Source organism: Bos grunniens, chromosome 5, assembly GCF_055505025.1.
Source record: "Bos grunniens cultivar Pamir isolate PY7600 chromosome 5, Bosgru_T2T1.0, whole genome shotgun sequence".
NCBI lineage: Eukaryota > Metazoa > Chordata > Mammalia > Artiodactyla > Bovidae > Bos > Bos grunniens.
This window is the reverse complement of record NC_141169.1, coordinates 6250386-6274851: the sequence shown is the minus strand read 5'-3', so window position 1 is coordinate 6274851 and position 24466 is coordinate 6250386. Positions and strand designations below refer to the sequence as shown.

The window sequence follows — 24466 nt, the reverse complement described above, 5'->3', positions numbered from 1 at the left end:
TTTCTCCCAGCCACTCTGCTTTCCCCTCCCATTCTCTGTACATTCTGTGAGAACTTGGCAATTTCTCTTTGGCTCATTTTGTGACTTTCCCCCCACCCCCTGCCCCTCCCCAGTTTCATTACTTATGGCTTGTTATATACTGAAATTTGGTTTGCATTTTTGTTCTCACTCTAATCAACAAGGTTCAGAATGGGTCTTTTTTTGTGTGTATATGTGCTTTAACCTTCATTACGGTACTTGTGGGTTTCTAAATTTCATTCAGAAATCAGTTATGCATCCCTAATGATGAAACTTCATTTGGGCAAGTCTTGGTGATTCTCCCTTCGCCAAGTCCATGATGAGACTGCCAGCTGGAATCAAATATATAAAAATTGCCATTACTATTTTGTTTCAAGATTATCAAACTCCACGCAAGAGTTTCCCACCGGTTTTATTTGGGGAAGAAGTTATTTGACCCAGAGATCTGGGTGTGGGAGACCTACATGGTTCAAGTCACTTCATTTAAGTTGTCTAATGGCTCTGGCTTAAATGGAACTCACACTCTAGTTCTGCAAGCTTCTTGGGCTCCCTTTGTTCAATCCTCTCTTTCTGCCAATTAGCTGGGTTTGGATTCAAAAGCCTTTTTCTTCGATGCCAGTTATTGTTGGTTATCTTAGCAAATTCTCCCTCTACCGCTCAATGAAGGGGCGAGTTCTGTCTTTGGCCTCTGGTGTCCCCTTTCCAGTCCATGGGAATGTGATATGAGTGAGTTTTTCTTGGAAAGAAATGCCTTGAAAATCTCTAAGGCTACTGTGAACGGGTCCTAACGAGGCTTTTCTTGGAGCCAAGTCTGCTCTGTAGCCAGTGTTTTGAGGTGAATCTTATGCTGCTGTGCCTCACCTGGCTGCAGAGGTCATACTGTCTTTGGCATCTACAGTTTTCAACCTGGTTGGCTGGAGAAATAGTATAGACTTCTTCCTCCCTCCCTCCCTCCCTCCTTTTCTTCTCTCTGCCCCGCTCCCTTCCTCTCCCCTCTTCCCTCCTCTCTCCTTCTCTCCCTTCCTTCCCTCCCTTCCTCCGCCCTCCCTTCCCTTCCTGTGTAAGCTGCCCTGCATTAAGTTCTTAATCTGTGCCAGGCACTGTGCTGGATCTTTGTCACAGAAGATGCATTTAGTTGTCATAACTCATTTTATAAGTGGAGATCAGTCCACACAGAGAGAAATAACTTGCCTAAGTTAGAGCTGATAAGTGTGGAAAACCAGGATTTGAACCAGCTCTGTCTGATTCTAAAACCTGTGTTAAGGACAAAACTTCTGATACAATATGGAGTTTAAACCAAATCAGAAGAGAATCAAGATAATTCTTTCTCTCTTCCCCCAAAGATTTTAGTTTCTCTAGACTATTTCCAACTACTGGGATACTCAGTTGAAATCTAAAAGTTAAGATTCTTTTGGCAATACTTTTTCTCTATTCCCATAGTTAGAACCCTGATTAGCCAAAAGAAATTCCAAAGCTCTAAGCTGCTAATTAAAAGAAAATATTGTTTTGAACATCGTGAAGTCCTAAATCAGAAACCAGCTGTCCTGTACATCAGCAACAGACAAAAATAGCTATTAAATGCCAAGCTCTGGCGAACAGGTACTCATTAGAGACAAACTATCTAATTCTTCTATGATTGCTACACAGTGATTGTTAGAATCCTAAAGCATATGCCAGACACATAGCACCGTGTTGCGAGGTTAGCTCGGGTTAAACATGGAGGTAGAAGATCAGAGGTCATTTGCTTCCCTTTCCTGTTGCTCCCAGCAAAAGTCAGACCATGAATTCCAAATGAGAAGCTAAACTCAATTGGTTCCTTTCAGCATGTGCTTGATGAGGTATTTCTGATGGGGCTTTTATTGGTCAAGCTTGAAAAATCATCTTTTCAGAAAGGTCAAAATCCCCATTATCAAGGAGCAGGGAAATCAAGCTAGAAACTCTACGGCTTCCGCTATTAGTTTTCTTCCTTTCTCATTTCTTACACATAAAAAAAAAAAAACAACCAAAAAACTTATAGATGACAGATGGGATGTCCACACGGAAATAAGACTTTATTATATTTCCCCTCTGCTGCCTGCCATCTACCTGAATGGAAGGGACAGGTGAGAAAAATTAATGGGGCAACAAATACAATTCACTTTTTCTTCTTCTACCTCGGTCTCCTAGGACTTAGAGTGTGATGATGAAGAGCTCAGATTCTGAAGTTGAACGGCTCTGGGCTTAAATCCTGGTGACTTACTTTGCTTGGTCCAAAATCAGATCCTAGCTTGATTTGGGCAAGTGACACAACCTGTCTAATTTGTGGTTTTCCATGTATAAAGTAGGGATGAAAATAGTACCTATTATAATATGATTACAGTGAAAATTCAAAGGACGAATGTTTGTAAAACCTTAGCATGTGGTGGGTATTGAATAGATGGGAGCTATTTAAAAGTTTATTATTGTTATTATTATTATCACAGAAAAGATACTCGTTTTTTCGTTGAAATTACTGAAGAAATGGGGTTTCTCTGTGCTCAGTTGCTCAGTTGCTCAGTAGCATCTGACTCTTTGCAATCCCATGGACAGTAGCCTGCCAGGCTCCTCTGCCCATGGGATTTCCTAGGCAAGAATACTGAAGTGCGTTGTCATTTCTTTCTCCTGGGGACCATCCTGACCCAGGGATCAAACTGACATCTCCTGCAATGGCAAGCAGTTTCTTTCCCACTGTGCCACCTGGGAAGCCCCGAAGAAATGGGGATAGAAGTTCATAAAGGGAGTGGGAAGTTAGTACTCGGATGCCCTGACACCAATTGTATGTAAATCATTTAATAGTGCGCAAAGGATCATCTTTTAAGTCTGTGCTCTGAGAGAAGGCTGAATCACTTCCATATCCATCAGTAAATACTGAAGGCAGTAACAGGGCGCGGTCCAAGAAATCCTGTCTACCTGGTAGTGACTAATCTCCTTTCTGCAATGAAGCTGGATTCTGCTGGAGTGGGTGAGAATGTCACAGTGGCCAGAGTCGGAGTAAGTTGGAGCTGGAAAGGAGAGGAAAGGCTTTAAGGTCAGCTCCAATCTGCATTCATGACCTGTGACTGGACCACCATTTGGTATCCAATGTCCTCCATCAACTTGAGTCACCAAGCACAGGTCAGAGTTCTGCTTTAAGCTGTGTGGCCTATGAGTGCCTGATTCCCACTCTCCTAACCAGCCAGGGCAAGGTTTCGTAGCTGAGTTCATCCTGGGGGTAAAAGCTTGGGTGATGCTTTTTGGAGGGATGGTATATTCTCTTGTGATAAGGTATATAGAAGCTGTACTACCTTTCTTAGACCCTTATGAGAAAAATTGCACTAGAAAGCTCACCGGGAGTGGAGGGAAGTGGGGACTTTGAACTTTACAGCTCAGCAGGGAACTGAGGACTTTGAACTTTACAGCTCACCTATTCCCTTGCCTTTGGTGGGTGAGCAGAGAGGCTGAGAGCAATCTCGCTTCCAAGTATAGTCCTCGAATGCACTTTTGATGAGTAATGTAGGCCATTAGACGCGTTCCTTCGGGTCCCTTACAGGGATTTTTTTTTCCTTTTGTGTGCATCTTTTTCTTTCTACTTTGTTCATGTTTTTGGATGAACTCTATTTAGCTCTTTGATTAACATTTTGAAGCATCCTGAGTAGGTTGAAGAATGAAATCACCACCTGATGTATTGGACTAGATCATTCTTTAGATTGTGTTGAGACTTCTCTGCCAGTTATTATAAACTCTCTGCCTTTCTGAATGCAGACACTGGGCTCCCACCTTCTTCATTGTAAATGATTCTGTCAAACTCATTGCAACTGTCATACTCACATGAGTTTGGCCTACTTCTAAGCAAGTAAAGCAAATTCTCCGAATATCAAACTTACGATGGAGATTCTAGGGGGCGTCCAGATCATTGCTCTCCTCTATTCTACCCCTCCTACCCAACCCCAGCAACTGGTGGGAGGGGTTCTGATAACTGCTGACAGCAGAGGCCAGTGGATCCTGCCTGACTGTCTTCAATGCCAGTTCAACTGCTATATTTTTTTAACTTTTTATTTAATATATTGGAGCATAGCTGATTAGCAATGTTGTGAGAGTTTCAGGTTGACAGCAAAGGGACTCAGCCATATGTATCCATTTCCCCCAAACTCCCCTCCCATCCAGGCTGCCACATAACACTGAGCAGAGTTCGCCGTGCCATGCTGTTGTTGGTTATTCATTTTCAGTGTATCACTGCCAGGTTTTTTGTATCAGGAAATGAGTGTTTATCCGTATTCTCAGCTCCTGAGCCTCACTATCCAGACCTGGTTGTCTCACTGTCCTCTGCCAGTAGATTTACATCATTATTGTGCCCCGTGTGGCTGCCCTGTCTCCAGCTCTGTTGAGACTGTCTGTGGGTGGTTTCCCTGTACTGGGATGACAAGGGCAAAGGTCAGAAACTTCCATGATTCATTTCCTTTTTGCTGCACGCAGCGGATGGTTTTCTGGGTGAGTCACTCAGATGCCAAACACAGGAGGGATTTTCTTCACATAGAGGCCCCGAGGCTCCGCTATGCCCTGAACTAGAACTGAGTTCTTAATATCATCTTAAAACTTCGCATTTATTCTGATGAGTTCATAACCTCGTTTGCAGCCCCTGTCTTTGTGTCTGATGACTGATTTGTGAACACTGCCTACTCCAGGGAGAACTTTCTGGTGTCTTGTGAATTCCAACTGATTTCTGACTTTAGAATAGTTACTCTCTTAAAAAAATATACCCCAAACATACTCCAGTATTTAAAGAATCTCTGGTATGCCGTCTGTACTGGAGCATCAACCGCAGTCTCCCATGCCGCCTCAAAAATCCTTGCTCCTCTCTTTCTTCCAGAATAACAATCTATGGCAAGAACATAGAGCTCAACAGAGAACAACGTTTAAAAGCCTACTCTGCAGTAAGGTGTCTTTTCCTCAATGAAGGGCGGGTTATATTTTCTTTCTTTAACCTTCTGAAAATTATGAAATAGACTATATAAACAGAAAACAGAAATGTAGTATAATCAGTAATTACAAAGTGAACACCCCTCAATCAAGGAAGGGAACAGGGCCAGACCCGAAGCCCCTCCTTTGTTTGCCTTCCAGACCACACTCCCTCCCTCCCTTCTAGAAGTCACCTCCAGCCTGGCTTTTGTGATAATCTCTTCCTGGCTTTTCTGACCACCTGTTTTGTCAGGTTATTATTTTCTAAAGCAATATCACTTCTATCTTCTGCCCGCGGCACTGGGTCGTTCATTTGTTGTAAGTAATGACCACAGGATGACACCAGGCTGGAGTGTATACACCCTCTTCTCTTCCTTACCCGCAAACCCCCAAGACCTGCTGATCTGTGTTTTCTGTGTCATGAACTAGCAACATTCTGGTATGCACATGTTTGAAACAATGACAGCGGAGAGGTAAAGCCAGCATGAACCTCCCCGTGGCCATTCTCCCACATTCTGGGTTTTCTGAACTGCCTGCCCATGTGCTTTGGTTGTGGCTCTTTGCGACCCCATGGACGGTAGCCCTCCAGGCACCTTTGTCCGTGGGATTCTCCAGGCAAGAATACTGGAGTGGGCTCCCATGCCCTCCTCCAGGGGCTCTTCCCCACCAGGGACTGAACCGATGTCTCTTAACTTCTCCTGCACTGGCAGGCATGTCCTTTACCACTGGTGCCACCTGGAAGGAAAGTAGAGTTAAATAATTTTGTGATGGGAAATAGGAAATTTCCTCTTTAATTTCCCTGGGAAATAGCCCAGAAAGTTCTAAAATATGCAGAACTTGGGCATGAAAAATACCCAGTTACTTTGTCCTGGACTACCCCCTGCCCTTTGCTTCCTTCTATGAGAACAGCCGTGCCATTGCAAATACTTCATCACACTCTTCATTGCAACTCACGCCATGGATTCTTTGACTTTCTTTGTTCTGACATATTCTCTGTTGAGCTAGAAACAAAGGTAAGTGGGAATGGGGCTTAAAACCTCATTCTTAACGTTTTTCTTACATTGTCTTCCTCTATTTCCTTGATTGGCTCAGGCAGGTTTGTGGACGGAAAGCTAACCTTTATTGTATTCCCAGTTTGTGCTATGCTTTTGAGTCCATTATCTTATTGAATACTAACAATGCTGTGGGATAATTATTTATTTTCTCCATTTTGTGATGGAGACCACTGAGTTGCAGAGATTTGTTGCTGTTCAGTTGCCAGGTCATGTCCGACTCTTCGTGACCCCATGGACTGCAGCATGCCAGGCTCCCCTGTCCCTCACCATCTCCTGGAGTTTGCCCAAGTTCATGTCCATTGAATCAGTGATGCCACAATGCAGAGGTTAGGTAACTGTTAACATTCAGGATTACATAGAACTAGGCACTACCAGGATCCAAACATCTGATTCTAAACCCAAGTTCTGACTTCTTTATCAAACTGCCTCTCACTTCATTTGCTTGATGACCTTTGAGTGCCCTTGGTAACCACTTTTTAAAGTGCTTCCATTTCTATTAGAATGAAAAGTTCATGGGTTTATTAGTAGTAATGGATTCAAGGTTCCAAACATTTTTCTTCTTGAGAGCTTAGGCTTGATTACCTGCAGGATGATGGGCTTCAGGTTATCGTAGTTCCCTTGTGGCTGGAGGAAGGCTGGTCAGTCTTTGAAACTCTCTTTCGATTCAGTGCCAATTTCTGTGCTTCCTGACAGCTCAGGTCAGGCTATCTCTCTGATCTGGTACCTGTGGCCTGTAGATGCCTTTATGTGCTTAACATGAGAAAAGCCAACCAGAAGACATCAAAGATGACGTGGACTGGGATCACCCCAGAAACATCGACTATGCCATAACTGCTCACCATAGGGTACAATTTTGTGTAGAGCCTCTCCATCCTGCATCTTACCCAGGATGTGGACACGGAAGGCCCACAAACGAAGTGAGAGGCAGTTTGATAAAGAAGTCAGAACTTGGGTTTAGAATCAGACCTTGGGATCCTGGTAGTGCCTAGTTCTATGTAATCCTGAATGTTAACAGTTAGCTAATCTCTGCATTGCGGCATCACCGATTCAATGGACATGAACTTGTGTCTTGGCTGTGAGGCGGTTCCCCAGTGTGGGTCCTGTAGCCAGTGTTTCCCCGCCAGAGTCAAGCAGGTTAAATGCTTGTATGAAACAGTGTGGTCAGTTAAAAAGACAAGGCGGGGATTTAATTTTGGAGTATGCCTGGAGATGGTATTAATGGCGCATGTTGGAGTTATCTTCAGAGGTGCTTATGAATTGTCCTTCACTTTGGGAGGGAGAAGCATCTGAGTTGAATGTGGATCCTGAACAGGGCTCCGAGCCTGTCACTGGGGCCAGGACCTTGGACCTGTGTCTGTCATTCACCATGTAAGTTTCAGGACCCAGTGTTAAAGGGTCTTTTTTCAGAGAAGGAAGTTGGAGAGAAAGCAGTGGTGGCAGCTCCCATATCAACACACTTCTGGGCCCTTTTAACCTGGGTGAGATGAGGGATAATTTTTCTTGTCCCTGATCCCGGCTCTACTCTCCAAAGTGATCTATTATTGTTATCCTCTCAAGAAATGCTTCCCCCTACTTTTCTAATATGTATGTTGAATGATTTGTTCATTCTTGATTCGCTCATTTAATAATCAACACATGATTTTTGAGCTCACATGAAGATGCTGTCTTAGATCCTGATAATGCACAAATGAACTAGACAGATGAATGGCACCATTTATTTCCTTCTTAAAAGTGTTCATTTTTTTTAGAATGAAATTAGAACACTTCCTAAAACCATACACAAAGATAAACTCAAAATGGATTAAAGACCTAAATGTAAGACCAGAAACTATAAAATTCTTAGAGGAAAACATAGGCAGAACAATTGATGACATAAATCAAAGCAAGATCCTCTATGACCCACCTCCTAGAGTAACAGAAATAAAAACAAAAGTAAACAAGTGGGACCTGATCAAACTTAAAAGCTTTTGCACAGCAAAGGAAACTGTAAGCAAGGTGAAAAGACAACCCTCAGAATGGAAGAAAATAATAGCAAATGAAAAAACTGACAAAGGATTAATTTCCAAAATATACAAGCTACTCATACAACTCAATGCCAGAAAAACAACCAAATCAAAAGTGGGAAAAAGACCTAAACAGACATTTCTCCAAAGAAGACATACAGATGGCTAACAAACACATGAAAAGATGCTCAGCATCACTCATTATTAGAGAAATGCAAATCAAAACCACAATGAGATATCATCTCACACCAGTCAGAATGGCCATCATCAAAAAGTCTACAAACAATAAATGCTGGAGAGGGTGTGGAGAAAAGGGAATGCTCCTGCACTGTTGGTGGGAATGTAAACTGATACAGCCACTGTGGAAGATGGTATGGAGATTCCTTAAGAAACTAGGAATAAGACCACCATATGATCCAGCAATCCCACTCTAGGCATATACCTAGAGGAAACCAAAATTGAAAAAGACACATGTATCCCACTGTTCACTGGAGCATTGTTTACAATAGCTAGAACATGGAAGCAACCTAGATGTCCACTGACAGATGAATGGATAAAGAAATTGTGGTACATATATGCAATGGAATATTACTCAGCCATAAAAAGGAACACATTTGAGTCAGTTCTAATGAGGTGGATGAACCTAGAACTTATTGAAGTAAGTCAGAAAGAGAAAGATAAATATCGTATTCTAAAGCATATACACAGAATCTAGAAAAATGGTACTGAAGAATTTATCTACAGGGCAGCAATGGAGAAACAGACATAGAGAACAGACTTATGACCATGGGGAGAGGGGAGGAGAGGGTGAGATGTATGGAGAGAGTAACATGGAAACTTACATCACCATATGTAAAATAGATAGCCAACGGGAATTTGCTGTATGGCTCAGGAAACTCAAACAGGGGCTCTGTATCAACCTAGAGGGTGGGATGGGAGGGAGATGGGAGGGAGGGTCAAAAGGGAGGGGATATATGTATACCTACGGTGATTCGTGTTGAGCTTTGACAGAAAACAACAAAATTCTGTAAAGCAATTATCCTTCAATAAAAAATAAGTTAATTAAAAAAGTGTTCATTTTTTAAAATGAACTTTTAGCATACAGTGATGTAATTACAAGTGCTATGAAAACATGTCCCTAGTTTATCATAGGAATGATAGGAAACAAGGCCGAAGGTGGCCCTGAGACCAGTGTTGCACATCAGGGGATAATGAGGGCTTTTACTGAGAGACGAAGCCTGAGCCTGACAAGGAAATAGCTGCCTGTGGCATCTTCCTCGTTCTCCTCGCTCTTTCTATCCTGGCAGCAGGTCTTGGGTTTTGCTGTTGTGAGCTTTTTAGATTCCTTCCTTGGCTGCCCCAGGCCTTAGCTGCAGCCTGCGGCCTCTCTCAGTGGTGTCCTGTGGGCCAGGGCTTGAACACAGGCCCCCTGCTTTGGTAGCAAAGTCTTAGCTTCTGGACCACCTGGGAAGTCCCTGTTTTTGTGAATTTTTGTGGATTTCATTTTGTGATTTTGAATTTGTGAAGTTACTGTGAGGGGTACTGTTCCTGACTTTGTGTGAGTTATCAAATCTCTCCATACATCTGAGATTGTGTAGTATCACATGATGTTAGAACTGAATGGGACCTCGAGTGTTTATCCACGAAGAGGTGGGCATACGATTGGCCCAACATCACCGACTGGGTAGTGGCAGCTGGTCCTGCTCTTCTGTCCCCAGAATTGAGTTCCTGCCTGATTTGACTCTCTCACATCTGTTCCACAACTGACCAAGCTTCATGGTGTCACCGGCTCCTCTTTGTATCTGACACATATATTAATGTGATGGCCATAGCGATGATATGACTAATACATATGAGAGTCTACTGTATGCTAAGCCATGAGCTGAGGGCTTTAGATATATGATATTTTAAATCCTCACAACACTGTAAGACTAGCGTTATTATCATTTTCAACTTGCATATAAGAAAACAGATGAGAGAGGCCAAGTTAATGGTTCCCTTACCAGCCTTCAGAAGGAAGATTATTTTGGGTTGTCCCTGCTGGTCCAGTGGTTAAGAACCCACCTTGCAATGCAGGGGACAGGGGTTTGATCCCTGCTCAGGGATCAAAGATCCCGCATGCCACGGAACAACTAAGCCCACGAGCCACAATTGGAGAATCTCTGTGCTCCAATGAGAGGTTCTGCCTCCTGGGACCTGACTCAGCCAAAATAAAAACAATTAAATAAGTAAATATTGAAAAGCTAGATTATCTTGAGCAACAAAAGAAACTAACAGCATTGAATTAAAACTCAGAATAAGATTAATATCACAAGTCCATAGTGAATCAGTAAATAATTGAATAAATAAATGAATTGAAAGGAAGGAATAATTCTCCTTACACAAGGATTCCAGTTCATAAACAGAAAGGGGATGAAGGAAATAGAAAATTACCACTAGGACCCCAGAGTAATAATTATTGCAAGTATTAGTGCATGAAAGTTTGAGGACAAATATTTGCAGGATATATTGAGACATATATATATATATATATAAGAAAATATTTGCAGGATCTCAAAGTACCTTCCTCAAAGTATTTATTAAGTAAAAAAGGAAAAATGTCACTTTAGTATTAATATTAATGGTAATGCAGCAAACACCACCCCAACTAAGCGATCAAGCTTATCATCATCAGTAATAAGATACAACAGTGTCTTGTGCCCCTGATATGATGCACTGGAAAGGAACTTCTGCTTTTGTGGAATTCTTGCTCAACGTCAGTTTCACCTTGTATAACATCTTGTATAACATCAGTTTTATCACGAGAAAATACCCGACAAATACAAATTAAGGAACATGTTACCAGTTATCTAGCACTGCTCTTTGAAAGTGTCAAGGCCCTGGAAGCCAAGGAAAACCTTGACTACCTGTCACAGTTTGGAGGAGCCCAAGGGGCCATGACAACTCAATGCAATGTGGAATCCTAGAGAAGAAAGAGGATGTTTGTGAGAAACTGGTGGAAACCAAAGAAGTATGACTCCAAGTAAGGACAGCATTGGATAAATGTTAATTTCTTAGTCTTGATAATTGCATTATGGTTACACAGATGTTAGCATTGGGGAAAACTGGGTAAATGATATGGAACTCTGTGTACCATTTTCACAACTTTTTGGTAATCTCAAATTATTTCAAAATTGGAAGTTAGAGGACTTTCCTGGTAGTTCAGAGGTTAAGAATCTGCCTGCCAATGCAGGAGACATGGGTCTGAACTCTGGGCCAGAAAGATCCCACATGCCTTGAAACAGCGAGGCCCATGCACCACAACTCCTGAAGCCCACGCGCCTAGAGCCCGTGCTCTGCAACAAGAGAAGCTGCTGCGATGAGAAGCCCATGCACCATAATTAGAGAGAGCCTGCATGCAGCAATGAAGACCCAGCACAGGCAAGAATAAATAAATAAACACAGAGAAAAAACATCGGACCTTAGAAAGTAGATTATAGAACAGACTGCTAGATCCCATCTCAGACTTACTAAATTGGAATTTTTCAGGTTGCTATGACCTAGAAATCTGTACTGGCAACCCACTCCAGCATTCTTGCCTGGAGAATCCCACGGACAGAGGAGCCTGGTGTGCTGCAGTCCATGGGGTTGCAAAGAGTTGAACATGACTTAGTGACTCAGTAACAACAACAACGATACATTTATTAGAGCACTGAGAACAGGAACAAGAATGCAGATAAATTTATTGTGCACTTTCTATAGTTAGTGGTTAGTGTGGCAGAGGAATTGGAAAGTTTGGAATAGGTTAAACATTTCTGAAGACCTTTCAAGATTTCCTGGATGGCCAAATTGCTTGTGTTTCCTGCCACCTGATTACAGAGGACATAAAACAAGAGAGTAGATGGTATTCATCATGGTATCTAGTCATGAGTCCTTTTGTCTTTAGCAGCTTTTTTCTGGTTCATTCCTTGCTGCTTGTGTGACCAAGATCCAGTCACTTAAATCCCTGGGCCTCAGTTTCCTAATACATATAATGGTGACGGTCATTGTACCTGCACACAGGGTCGTTACCAGGATTAAGTGAATTACACTAAGTGCTAAGAACAGTGCCTGATCCATATTAGGTGGCCTGTAAACCTTAGTTATCATCGTCGTTCCCATCATTCTTCTTTTTATCATTTCCCTTAGTTAAAGAGCTCTCTGACAATTAGGCCCCATCAGTGGCACCCCACTCCAGTACTCTTGCCTGGAAAATCCCATGGATGGAGGAGCCTGGTGGGCTGCAGTCCATGGGGTCGCTAAGAGTCGGACACGACTGAGCAACTTCCCTTTCACTTTTCACTTTCATGCATTGGAGAAGGAAATGGCAACCCACTCCAGTGTTCTTGCCTGGAGAATCCCAGGGACGGCGGAGCCTGGTGGGCTGCCGTCTATGGGGTCGCACAGAGTGGACACGACTGAAGCGACTTAGCAGCAGCAGCAGCAGCAGGGCATCACTCACATGTCAAGACCAGGCTGCTTCTGACAGTAGTGTGTTTTTACGGACAAATGCTTGGCTATTCCACTCCACTGGCTTGACAGGAACTTGGCTTGGTCAGTTATTAGGCCACATAGTATACTGTTGTTCCATTTTTGCCATCTGAGCAAAAAGGAAAATGGTGCATACCTCCTCAGAATAGTCTATCTGTTAAGAATTCCGTTGCCATCACCACCCACCCTGAACTCTGTCACATAGAGTCTCTCTCCACTTTGTGAATCTGGACATCCTTTGTAAAGTTTTTATATCCTCAGCACTGGCAATTTCTTTCAAGGGAACAGATAGAGTAGGCACATCTACAGAGATGTAGTGGATGTGTGTTTAAGTCGCTTCAGTCATGCCTGACTCTTTGCGACCCTATGGACTGTATCCTGCCAGGCTCCCCTGTCTGTGGGATTCTCCAAGCAAAAATATTGGAGTGGGTTGACATGGCCTTCTCCAAGGGATCTTCTTGACCCAGGGAATCAACCCATATCTCTTATGTCTCCTGCATTGGCAGGGCGGTTCTTTACCACTAGCGCCACCAGAGATGTAGACCTACCCTTTCAAATACAGTGGCTGCTCTGAAATTGCCAATCAGCCCAGTCTCATACATTTTCTACCCTGCATTCTAGCAGGTTATTTCACCGTCTTGCCTTTTTAATCCCCCTTTCGTAGCCACACAATGTACTATTTCACTGCGAGGAGAAAACAGAACACCTGTTGTAAATCTTTGAGGATTTTGTTCTGTGTTTTCTCATAAAGCCAAACCAGAAACCCTACTGGCAAAACCAGCTGTGTCTCATATTTAAACACAAATTGTAAAGTGTCAAAGGAAAGAAAAAGTAACTTAGCCAATGAAAACAGTACATGGAGGAGGGTGGGGCAGAGTCTGTTTTCAAGATTTATGAGCTGAAAGCAAGTTACCCTTTAATGAATATTAAATGAAACCCATCTTATTTGTGGAAGACAGACTGTATTTTCTTATGGACATGTATGTGGAAGGCCTCTTTTCTAAAACTTGAGCCGTCTCCTCAAAATGCTATGTCAGTGCACTGTAATAAATCATCTGAAAACTATAAAATATATGATGGTTTGGTACTATGGAGATTGTTTTTTTCCTCTAAAATATGTCAGATGTTTATCTACAGAGAAATGTTATGAGGGAAGAAGAGGAAAAGAAAGCAGATCTTACGTTTCACTTAACTGACCCTTGATTTGAGGGGCTTGTGATGTTGAAAATGGGGCCAGATTTGGTACTGGACTCTGACGTGGGCCAAGTAGCTCCCCGCATCCTCAGTACTATCCCCCTATGCTCCAAACTCTCCTTCAGTCCTGGCTGCCATGAGGAAGTCTGCCCTCCCTCCCCTAAAACTCCCACCCTCGCGGTGAATGTGACCTTTTAGAAGAGTGTTTTGGGGACTCCCTGGTGGCCCAGTGGCTGAGAGTCACCTTGCAGTGTAGAGGACGCTGGTCTGATTCCTGGTCTGGGAAAATCCCACGTGCTGAGGGGCAACTAAGCCCCTCAGCTACTGAGCCCACACTCAAGAGCCTGAAAGCTCCCTCTAGAGCTTGTGCTCTAAGAAAAGCCACCTCAGTGAAGCCTGAGCACGGCACCTAGAGAGGAGGCCCCGCTTGCCACAACTAGAGAGGGCCCGTGTGCAGCCATGAAGACCCAGGGCAGCCAACAGATGAATAAATAAAAAATAAAAGAAAAAAAAAAATCTCTCTCTAAAAAAAAAAAAAAAGTATTTGCCTTTAAAATATTCTTACTGGATGTGGAAGGAAAAGTGAAAGTAAAAGTCACTCAGTCCTGTCTGACTCTTTGCGACCCCAAGGACTGTATAGTCCGTGGAATGCTCCAGGCCAGGATACTGGAGTGGGTAGCCTTTCCCTTCTCCAGGGGGTCTTCCCAAACCAGGGATCGAACTGAGGTCTCCTGCATTGCTGGAGGATTCTTTACCAACTGAGCTATCAGGGAAGCCCATAAGGCTGGTGCAATTGGGGGCATTCGGGACATATAAGGAATTAATTGTGTTTTGTGGGTGTCTTTCATCCAAGTGCATCTGTTATGTCATATTCTCTGTACTCTGAGCAATGGGCGGCACAGAGGCCCCAGAGAAAGAGATTGTGGTGTTAGCGTCTCAGTGTTTCTAAATCACGGTAAACACTAACTTGGAGCCTGCCTGTCTGGACTGGCTGTGTACGGAAGAGATAGAGAAGCAATCCCAGAAGCGCGGCTGAGCCGGCCTGACCAGGAAGTGGGCTGAAGCACTTGTTAGAGATGCCTTCTCTCAGGCAGGATGGAACCCAGTGCTGGAGACGGGGGTGAGGGCCCCTGGGTGAGGGCTGGAGTCCAGTTGAGCAAAACTGGAGCTGAGAGATCTCAGCTGTCTAGAGTGGAACTTCCGCAGTACAGGCTGGGTTTTCCAGAACTAGGTAGAAGGTCTTCCCTTTGCTTGTCCCAGGTGATGATTTGGTGTATCAGGCAGGTAAGTCAGCTTACCAGTCCCTTTCCAGGGTAGGACATACAGAACTGTATTTCATCAGGACAACAGTGTGGTCTCTAATTTGAGAGGCATCCATGTAATGGTTAAAAAGAAAAACAGGGTTTGGTGTCACAGTGAAGGCAGAAGTCCCTCTAGGGCAGGAATGGCACCCGTCCTATTTGTTGATGTACCAACATCTGTCTCTGTTCCTGGCACAGAGTATACGCTCAGTAATTCTTCTTTGAATGTTGAGGGAATGGATGGATGGGTGGATGAAAGAAGGCAGGGCTTCCCACGTGGCTAAGTGGTAAAGACTCCAACTGCCAATGCAGGAGACTCAGGAGACTGGGGTTTAATCCCTGGGTCAGGAAGATCCCCTGGAGGAGGAAATGGCAACCCACTCCAGTATTCTTGCCTCCATGGGGAGAGGAGCCTGGTGGCTTACAGTCCATGGAGTCATAGAGTCAGCCACGCTGAGCCACTGAGCATGCACACACGTGTGAATGAATGAACCAAGCTGCTGGAAATCCCAGAGTTGCTCTGCTTTAGCTCTATGGCCCTGTGCAGGTGACCCCAGCTCTCTGATTCTCAGTCTTCTTATTTACAAAACTGGAAAACAATAATTACTTTGTAGTTGGAAGAAATAAAGCAATCTAATATATCTGTAGTGCTCAGTACAATGCCTTAGTAAAGAGACCTTATCATGATAGTGGTAGCGGCGGTATTAACATTAATAGTTCCATGCTCACAGCATAGGGTTGCTTTTCAGGAAGGAAGTAAATGATGGGGTACATGTTCTGGCAGCAGCCATTGAGAGGGTCAACAGGAGAATCGTCCTGGAGGGGAAGAGTCCCCACGGAGGGTGTTTCAAGAGGCTTAGAATAGAGACCTTACATGCTTTGGTCTGGCAAAGAAGGTAGAAATGGCTAAGCTGGGGTCTTAGAAGAACTGAGCCAGTGTGAACAGGAGTTTGGCATTTGGGAAGTCACAGATGCGTCTGGCCTCAAAGCTCAGGCCGCTTTTGGCACCCTGTGTCACGAATGCCTACTTATATGAAGAAGAGGGGCTAGGTCCAAGGTGAAGACTTGGTGTGGCATGTGTGTATGTTAAAGGCCTGGAGGGCATTGCCTGGTTGGCAATAGAGACAGGAAAGTCATGGGAGGAGGTAGTGGGGAGAAAGGGAAGGGTGTGTGTTCATTAAATTCCTGCTCTTCTTTTCTTCTGTCTGGTTCCAGCCTCACCCACGGCATTGCCTATGGGAAGCATGGCTGATGCTGTTGACACATGGGTTTTTCCGTGTGATGTGTACTCATTCTTCTGATGAAAAATGATGATGTTTGCTGTAATGTGATCTGGCTCTATGTTTGGAGCCAGTCTTCATGGCCTTTACAACTGACAAAGCAATTGCTCAGAGGGAATAGATAAAATGCATGAAGAGAGAACACCTAGAGAAACTGGGTACCCCCAGTGTATCTCTTTAGCCATGGTAAACCAGGCATCGGGCTGTGGATTTTGCATACTTTATGTCTAATTTTTCCAACACCTCTCCCCAATGTATAGATAGGAAAACTGAGGCCTGGTAGGGTTAAGTGGCTTGGTTGGGCCCTTGGGTCTTCCTGGATTCCAACCAGTGCTCTTTCTAGTCCTCTGCAATGCCTGTGAGGGTTCAGAGCCCAACCAGCCCCTACTCTCTGCCTTTGTCTTCTTCCCTCTACAGTGACTGGCCGGCTGGCTCGGTGACGGGAAGGAGGGAAGTGAGGGAAAGCAATCACTTGCTGTTCCAGGAACGATGGCTGTACCTTAGCTCATTAAGAGCGGTGAACATGGAGTCCTTAATGTGTACCAGTCACTCTGCTAACAGCATCACATCTATGATCTCATTTAATCCTCACAACAAACTCATGAGGACTTTCCTGGTGATGCAGTGGATAGGAATTCACCTGCCAATGCAGGGGACACTGGTTCAATCCCTGGTCTGGGAAGATGCTACATGCAGCAGGACAACTAAGCCCGAATGCCACAACGGCTAAGCCTGTGCCCCAGAGCTGGAAAGCTGCAACTACCGAGCCCGTGTGCTGCAACCACTGAAGCCTGCTCTCCAAAGCAAGAGAAGCCGCTGCCACGAGAAGCCCAAGGGCCACAAGGAAGAGTCGCCTCCTCTCGCTGCAACTAGAGAAAGCCCTCTCAGAGCAAGCAACGAAGACCCAGTGCCACCAAAAAAATAAATAAATAGAATTATTAAACAAAGAACAAGGCCGTGGGCTGAGCGCGCTGTGCAGTGGGCTGGGATCAGCGCGGCACCTTCCTAGCGCACTGCCTGGCCTCACTGGGGTGGGGGCCGCTGCACTGGCCTCCAGGCCGGATGTAGCAAGAAAATTACACCAGGACTCGGGATGCTTACTCAGTTCAGCGTCCTCCGCCTGACCACAAACAGCTGGTGTCCGCCCTTTCCTCCCCCAGAAGCCAGTGAGCTGGGAGTGCGGACACAGCTCATTGCTCATCAGCGAGACCCGTAAGCTGGGTGGGACATGCTTTCTGTGGGCCCTATCCCACCTTATGACCTCTGCTCCTGCCACAGCGCTGAGACTGTCAGCTATTTGCTGAGCGGTTGCGAAGTGCGGGCACCATCCTAGCGGCGGGCCCTGCATTTGCTCACTGAATCATCACAGCTACCATCTGAGGGTGGAACTCAGAAACGTCAGGGCCTTTGCCCGGGGTCTCACAGGAAGCAAATGCAAGGGCTCTGATTCAGACCTAAGGATGTTTGTTTTCAGAGGCCAGATGACCAAAAAGGAGTTCTGCAGCTGACAGTCTCACTAGGCTGTAACGTCTTTGCGGACTCTGTGTTTCCGTCCCCTTCGCAACACACATACGTATGTAGTAGGGACTCTAATTCTTGGTGCTCAGTGGGACTGCGGAAATCTGCTTGCTTCGGGTGACTGGCAATGGCGTGGAGCATAATGTATGTGCTAAGTGCTGCATAACCCACTGGGGCTGAGACCGGGCTTACTTCCGGTCTGAATCTGACTACCATATGCCCCTTTGGCCAGCTGGCTTCAGTGGTTGGGGTGGCTTCCCCATCAGCTTTCCCAGCAGAGTTTATGGCCTTAGCACTCTGCTCACCTTTCACTTTTTGTTTGTTTCTATATTTATTTTTATTTATATATTATTTATTTGCCTGGAGAAGGGCATGGCAACCCACTCCAGTATTCTTGCCTGGAGAATCCCATGGACAGAGGAGCCTGGCCGGCTCTAGTCCAGGGGGTCACAGAGGGACAGGACTGAAAAGACTAAGCACAGCACGCTCTTTGGCTGTGCCGGGTCTTAGCTGCGGCACGGCAAGGTCTTCAATTTTCCTTACAGCGTGTTGGATCTTCCGTTGTGGCATGTGGGATCTAGTTCCCTGACCAGGGATCAAACCTGGGCCCCTGGCATTGGGAGTGCAGAGTCTTAGCCACTGGACCCACAGGGAAGTCCTTCACCTTGCACTTTTTTAAAAAATTGATTTTTGTTTATTTTTGGCTGTGCTGGGTCTTCATTGCTTCTCAGGCTTTTTTCCTCTAGTTGCAGTGAGACGGGGCTTCTCTCTGGTTGTGGTGTGTGGGCTGCTCTTGCTGTGACTTCTGGACTCTAGAGCACAGGCTCAGTACTTGTGTCTCAGAGACTTAGTTCCTCCACAGCATGTGGCATCTTCCTGGACCAGGAATCGAACCCGTGTCTCCTGCACTGGCAGGCGGATTCTTTACCACTGAGCCACCAGGGAAGCCCTTCACCTTACACTTTTGATTAAACCCCCCAGCTCAGACCTCTCCTCTGTGTGAATCAGGTTGAATTTCCACAAAGGGCATTTTCCAGGCAAAATTTCATACTCGCTGCCTTCTGAGCTGGGAGGAACTGACCTGGGCCGAGAAGTTATTAGGTTTTCTGAGAAGGCCAGAGCTCAAGCTGTTCATTCATCTCAGGGCAACACCCCCTCCCCCTGCTTTCTCTCTTCGGTTATCAGTTGGAGGCATTTCCTTAGAGAGACCCTGGGCTGGTTCTCTGGGGCTTCCTGCCGGCCAGCTGCTGTGCTGGGGCTGGCAGGTACCAGGTGTGGCCTGCAAACAAACCAGCCCCAGAGGCCAGTGCCCTTTGAAGTACCGCAAGAATGTCATGCTTCAAAGCAAGCTCCCAGCAGCTGTCACCTGGCTATCTAGAGGAGGTCAGAGAGTTAATATGCAACCACAAAACCCGGTCCTCCCACCTCTGACCCACACCTGGGAAGCCAAAGCCCATTTTCCTGTGGTGCAGAGGATCTGAAAGCATTGTTCCTGATTTATCTCAGCAAGAGCTCAGTGCCCTGGGTCTTTAGATAAAAATCCATTGTACACATCCATCCAGCAATAAAATAAGTAAATGAGCTGCATTTTTCTTTTCTGAATAGGAATTACTTTGTAATGAAGTAAGTATTTGCAATTACTATTAGCAGGAGTTTAATTATGGGACTAATTTGTGAAAAAAAAAAATGAGGCTTTGTTTAAATGGGACACCTTTTATCTGAGGATCACAATGCATTGTATGCAAATTAACGAGCTCTCCTGCGCTTGGTAGGCACTCAATATCTGGTTTAAAATTTCCATGGGCATCCAGCACTCTGGACCTGGGGTGGGAAGCCAAAGTTTATTTATAAATTTCAGCAAGATGGATGTAGATTAGATCTAAAAATGGACTTCCTGGTTGGGGGGTGATTAAATGATGGACTAAATTACTGTGTCAGTTTTTAAAAACTTGCAGGTTGAGGTCTTTCCTGTCACTTTGATGGAGCGTTTTTCACCACCAAACCAAACCATCCTCCTCCCGCAGTAGCACAAGCTAAATCTTGGACTTAAGCACAAATAGTAAAGTATTAAAGGAGACAAGAAGAGAGTTGGAATGTGTGACCTAAGAAAACCCAAATTCTGGGTGACTCTTCAGGGTGTTGATGTCTCAATAACACTATAAAGAACATTTTTTTTTCACATGGTAGCCTTTTTTTTTTTTAATCCTCTCTGCTTTTTTTGTTGTTGTTGTTGTTTTGTTTTTTTAATTTAAAAAAATGTTTTAAAATTTTCTTTTAAACTTTTAGTTCCCCCACCAGGGATGGAACCCTTGCCCCCTGCAGTGGAAGGGCAGAGTCCTAACCACTGGACTGCGGGGAAGTCCCACGTGTAGCACTTGATGCTGCTTCTATTCACAAGTTCAGACTTCAGCTCCCTTTCCCTCGACCCTCATCTGCATGTTCCAATAAAAGTTATAGGCTCCAAATCTTTAAAATTAGGAGAGGCAGCTATCTACACACACACGTTTGGAGTGGAGTTTCACTTCAGATTTCCATCTAGTGCCGATACGTCAGCCAACCCCGATGTCCTAAGACTGCTTCTGCAGTTGGTTTATGTGGGCTTCATGTTTCATCCACCTACTCTTCCTTGGGCAAGGAGAAAAAAGATTGTGCAACACAACAGGCTCTTTGGAAACTATCCTTGATGACCTGGATGATGTAAACTTGCTTACCTTTTATTCTCTTTTTATCTGATCTTATTTCCTTTCCCAGTCTTTTATAGTTTAATAGAACAAATGAACGTTTCCGCAGCTTTGGTGCAAAACTTTGCATTTCGTTTTCTTCCACTCTTAACAGTCAGTGTTCCTGGACTCAATCCAGCTGCAGCAGAGTGAGTGGAAGGCCAGAAGAGTGAAAATAAGGGTTTCTCAAATTGGTCTGCTCAGTTCAAAATCTGAATCTACCACGTACTAGCCGTGGGAGTTTGTGTGGGTTTCTTAATCTCTTTGCCTGAGTTTTCTCTTCTGTCAAATGGAGATGGTAACAATCCCTACCTTATGAAAAAGTGTGAGGGTTTATGTGTAAAACACGTAATAAGCACATAGTAAGCATCGAAGAATGCCCTGATAATGATAATCATTACTGTTAATTAATTGGACTCAAAAGCAATAAGGATGAGTCTTCTAGGGGAAGGGTTGGCCATATTAGGTTCCAGAACATTTTCAATTATTATAGTATTTCTCCAGTTGTAGGTTAGACCTTATTAATGGTTTATGAAATAAATTTAATTGGGTCTCACCGAGGCTAAGAAAAAAGGGAAAATGGCAGTGCACATGGCAGGTATTAAGGGTAGCGTTGTTCTATAAAACTTTTGCTTGTATTATTGATGTATGTGTATACGTTATATACTGTGTATATTTGCTTACATGCTTAGATGTGCCCATTAACATATAAACTCAGAAACGTTATCCTGCATCACAATGTAAGATATCTTATTTCAACTGCACTCAAGAAACAAAGAAAGAAAATCAGGAGACTAAAAATACAAATTGAAAAGAGTTGTGTGTGTTGCAATTTTGTGACTTCTCTACAACATGGATTATATATTGAGCTCTTTCAAAATGTGTGGCTTTTTAGCACGTAATGAGGAAAATCATAAATGCAGCCAACAAGAAAGATATCATTTAAATAACAGAGCAAAGAGGACAAAAATCAGGCATCTACATATGTTAATTATAAAAGTTCATTCTTTGCTAAGTCGATACATAAAAAAGGTTAATATTCTTACTGTATAAAGGACACTTACAAGGCATATGAATAGTAAATTTGTAAAACAAGTGATTAGCAAACATAGATATAAAAATATCTTTAGCTTCACTAGTAATAGAGGGATATAAAGGAACACAGTGACATTATTTTTTCACATATCAAGTTAACAATTTTGTTTTATGGTAATACAGAGTGTAGAGAAAGTTATAGGAAGTCAAACACCTCCACACAAGACTAGTGAGAATAAAGATTGCTACAACTTCTCTGAGGGAGCAGTCTGGTAATTTGGTTGCAAAAGTCATAAAAATAAATATATCCTTTGAATTGACAATTCTACTTAAAGAATTTCTCCTAAAGGTTATAATAAAGCAAGTGAATGAACAATTAACAGCCAGATGTTCATTGCAGGAATGTTAAGGTAGAAAACTAGGAGATTAAAAAAAAATTGTTTTCAAAAAAAGCCAGTTAGTTGATAAAATAAACTTTGGTGTACTGATACAGTGGAATAGGAGATAGTGATGCTGTGGGTGGTTCCTGGGATCGGTCCCCTTTGTGCGGGTCTGGTGCGCACAAGCAAATCCTACCTTGAGAGGAAGCTTTCTTTCTTTGGCACTGGACATTTTTGTTTCTAAGAGTTATGGATTTGGCTGTGCAGGGTCTTCGCTGCTGCCGACGGGCCTTCTCTAGCTGCAGGGAGCAGCAGCTGCTCTTCACTGCGGTGCGGGGCTTCTCATTTCAGTGGCTTCTCTCCCTTTGGAGCGTGAGCACGAGGGCGTTGGCTCCGTACTTGTGGCACACAGGCTTCACTGTGGCCTGTGGGATCTTCCCAGACTGGGGATTGAACCCCTGTCCCCTGCACTGGCAGGCGGATCCTTAACTACTAGACCACTGAGAAACTCAAGACTTCTCTTCAATTGCTTAGTGATTTAGACCTTAAGTTTGCAACTTTGCCAAAGTACAGTAGATTAAATTTAGGTGTAAGTGCTAAGCTGAATAGGACTGATTGGCTTTTAGTAACAAAGAACATGGAAGAAGGGCTTCCCAGGTGTGCTGGCGATAAAAAACCGCCTGCCAATGCAGGAGACGCAGGAGACAAGGGGTTCGATCCTTGGATCGGGAAGATCCCCTGAAAGAGGGCGCAGCAACCCACTCCACTGTTTTTGCCTGGAGAATCCCCATGGACAGAGGAGCCTGGTGGGCTACACTCTATAGGGCCACGACTCAGGGGGCTTAGCGCACGCGCGCACGCGCACACACACGCGCGCACAACATGGAAGGAATTGCAGGTTACTTACACGTGGCCAAGTAGCCCACGCCTGCCCTGCTGTTCTCGCTGGGTCCTGACCGCACCCTGGTCAACTTTAGCCACCCTCTCGGGTAAAACCTGATGCAAGGCCAAACATTCCAGACTGCGGTGCTGTCACACCCGCTGATGGCACTGCCGTCCCACCTGGCCGGGGCCGGGACCTGCAGGTCTTGCCACTAGGAGCTGGCCCGCCCGCCGCCCTACAGCCAGTGTGGCACTGTGCGGGCGGCAGCGCTCGCTCTCTCTTGCCAGCGACCCAGGGGAGGGCAAGGCGAGGGGCTCCCTTTACTCTTCCTTTTTCTCTTCCTCATGTCTGTGGAGTCTAGCTCACTGGTTGGAATCTCCTAAAAAATGCTTTTACTCTTGCTTTTGAAATGAGGAAATTAGCCTCTCATCAAACTGTAGCATAGGGAAGTATGTAACACTAGGGCAAATGGGGAGCCTGGCGGGCTACAGCCCTCGGGTCACAAAGAGCGGGACATGGCTGAGCACGCACAGACGGGACAGGTGGAAAAGAGCGGCCATTAACAATATTATGTACATTTTAGTATTATTGTGGGAAGAATAGGATATACTTATGGGTCATGTACACTGAAAATAGATTGAATAGAATATATAGCCCACAAAGTTAACAGGTTTTTTTTTTTTTTTTTCTGATTAGGAGAATTCAAGTGGTTTCTCCTTTCAATTTATCTCCATTTTATGATTTTTCTTAAATAAGCATATATTAGTAATACGGAAGACAAAGAATCTTTCTGTCGTTGCTGTTGTCCTGTTCACTGCTGCCCAGGTCCTGGAAGGATGTCTCTTGTATAGTAGCCTCTCAATAAATATCTACTGAGTGAGTGAATGTTGCAGATTATTGCTTCCACTGGGAAGAGGGGGCAGTAAAGAAGGCTTTGAATTCACTGTTCGCATCAGATTCTTCTGACAGCTTTGGCTTGTCTGGCTCACAGGTTAGAGTTTTGTTCAGTTCAGATCAGTTCAGTCGCTCAGTAGTGTCTGACTCTTTGCGACCCCATGAATCGCAGCACGCCAGGCCTCCCTGTCTATCACCAACTCCCAGAGTTCACTCAGACTCACGTCCCTCGAGTCAGTGATGCCATCCAGCCATCTCATCCTCTGTCGTCCCCTTCTCCTCCTGCCCCCAATCCCTCCCAGCATCAGAGTCTTTTCCAATGAGTCAACTCTTCGCATGAGGTGGCCAAAGTACTGGAGTTTCAGCTTTAGCATCATTCCTTCCGAAGAAATCCCAGGGCTGATCTCCTTTAGAATGGACTGGTTGGATCTCCTTGCAGTCCAGCATATGTTAAAAACATAGTTCGTATCTTTTCCAAAGTCACCTATGACTGTGGACTTCATGTGGTGTGCTCTATTCTCTCCAGTACAGGCAATTTCTGTCTGCTCACCCAAGAGGGCTGACTACACGCCGGTCAAGCCAGTCAGTGTTCCCCTGGGGGTTAAGGGCCATGCTTGTGACCAAGAACTTGGTCCCTGCTGTTCAACACCAGTCGGGCCAAGACAGAGGAAAAAACAGTTTTCCTGTCCAAGGAGTTTTCTCTCCTTGGACCATAGCTATCGA

At 44.6% G+C, this 24466-nt stretch overlaps 1 long non-coding RNA gene across 2 annotated transcripts in view; it reads left to right on the top strand.

Annotated features, from left to right (window-relative positions):
* LOC147371273 (uncharacterized) overlaps positions 1-23729 on the top strand; it is a 49523-nt gene extending 25794 nt beyond the window's left edge. For both annotated transcript variants that reach the window (XR_015163411.1, XR_015163410.1), the window contains exon 3: positions 16731-23729. This is a non-coding gene — a long non-coding RNA (uncharacterized LOC147371273). The remainder of the gene's footprint in view (positions 1-16730) is intronic.
* Positions 23730-24466: the final 737 nt, after the last annotated feature.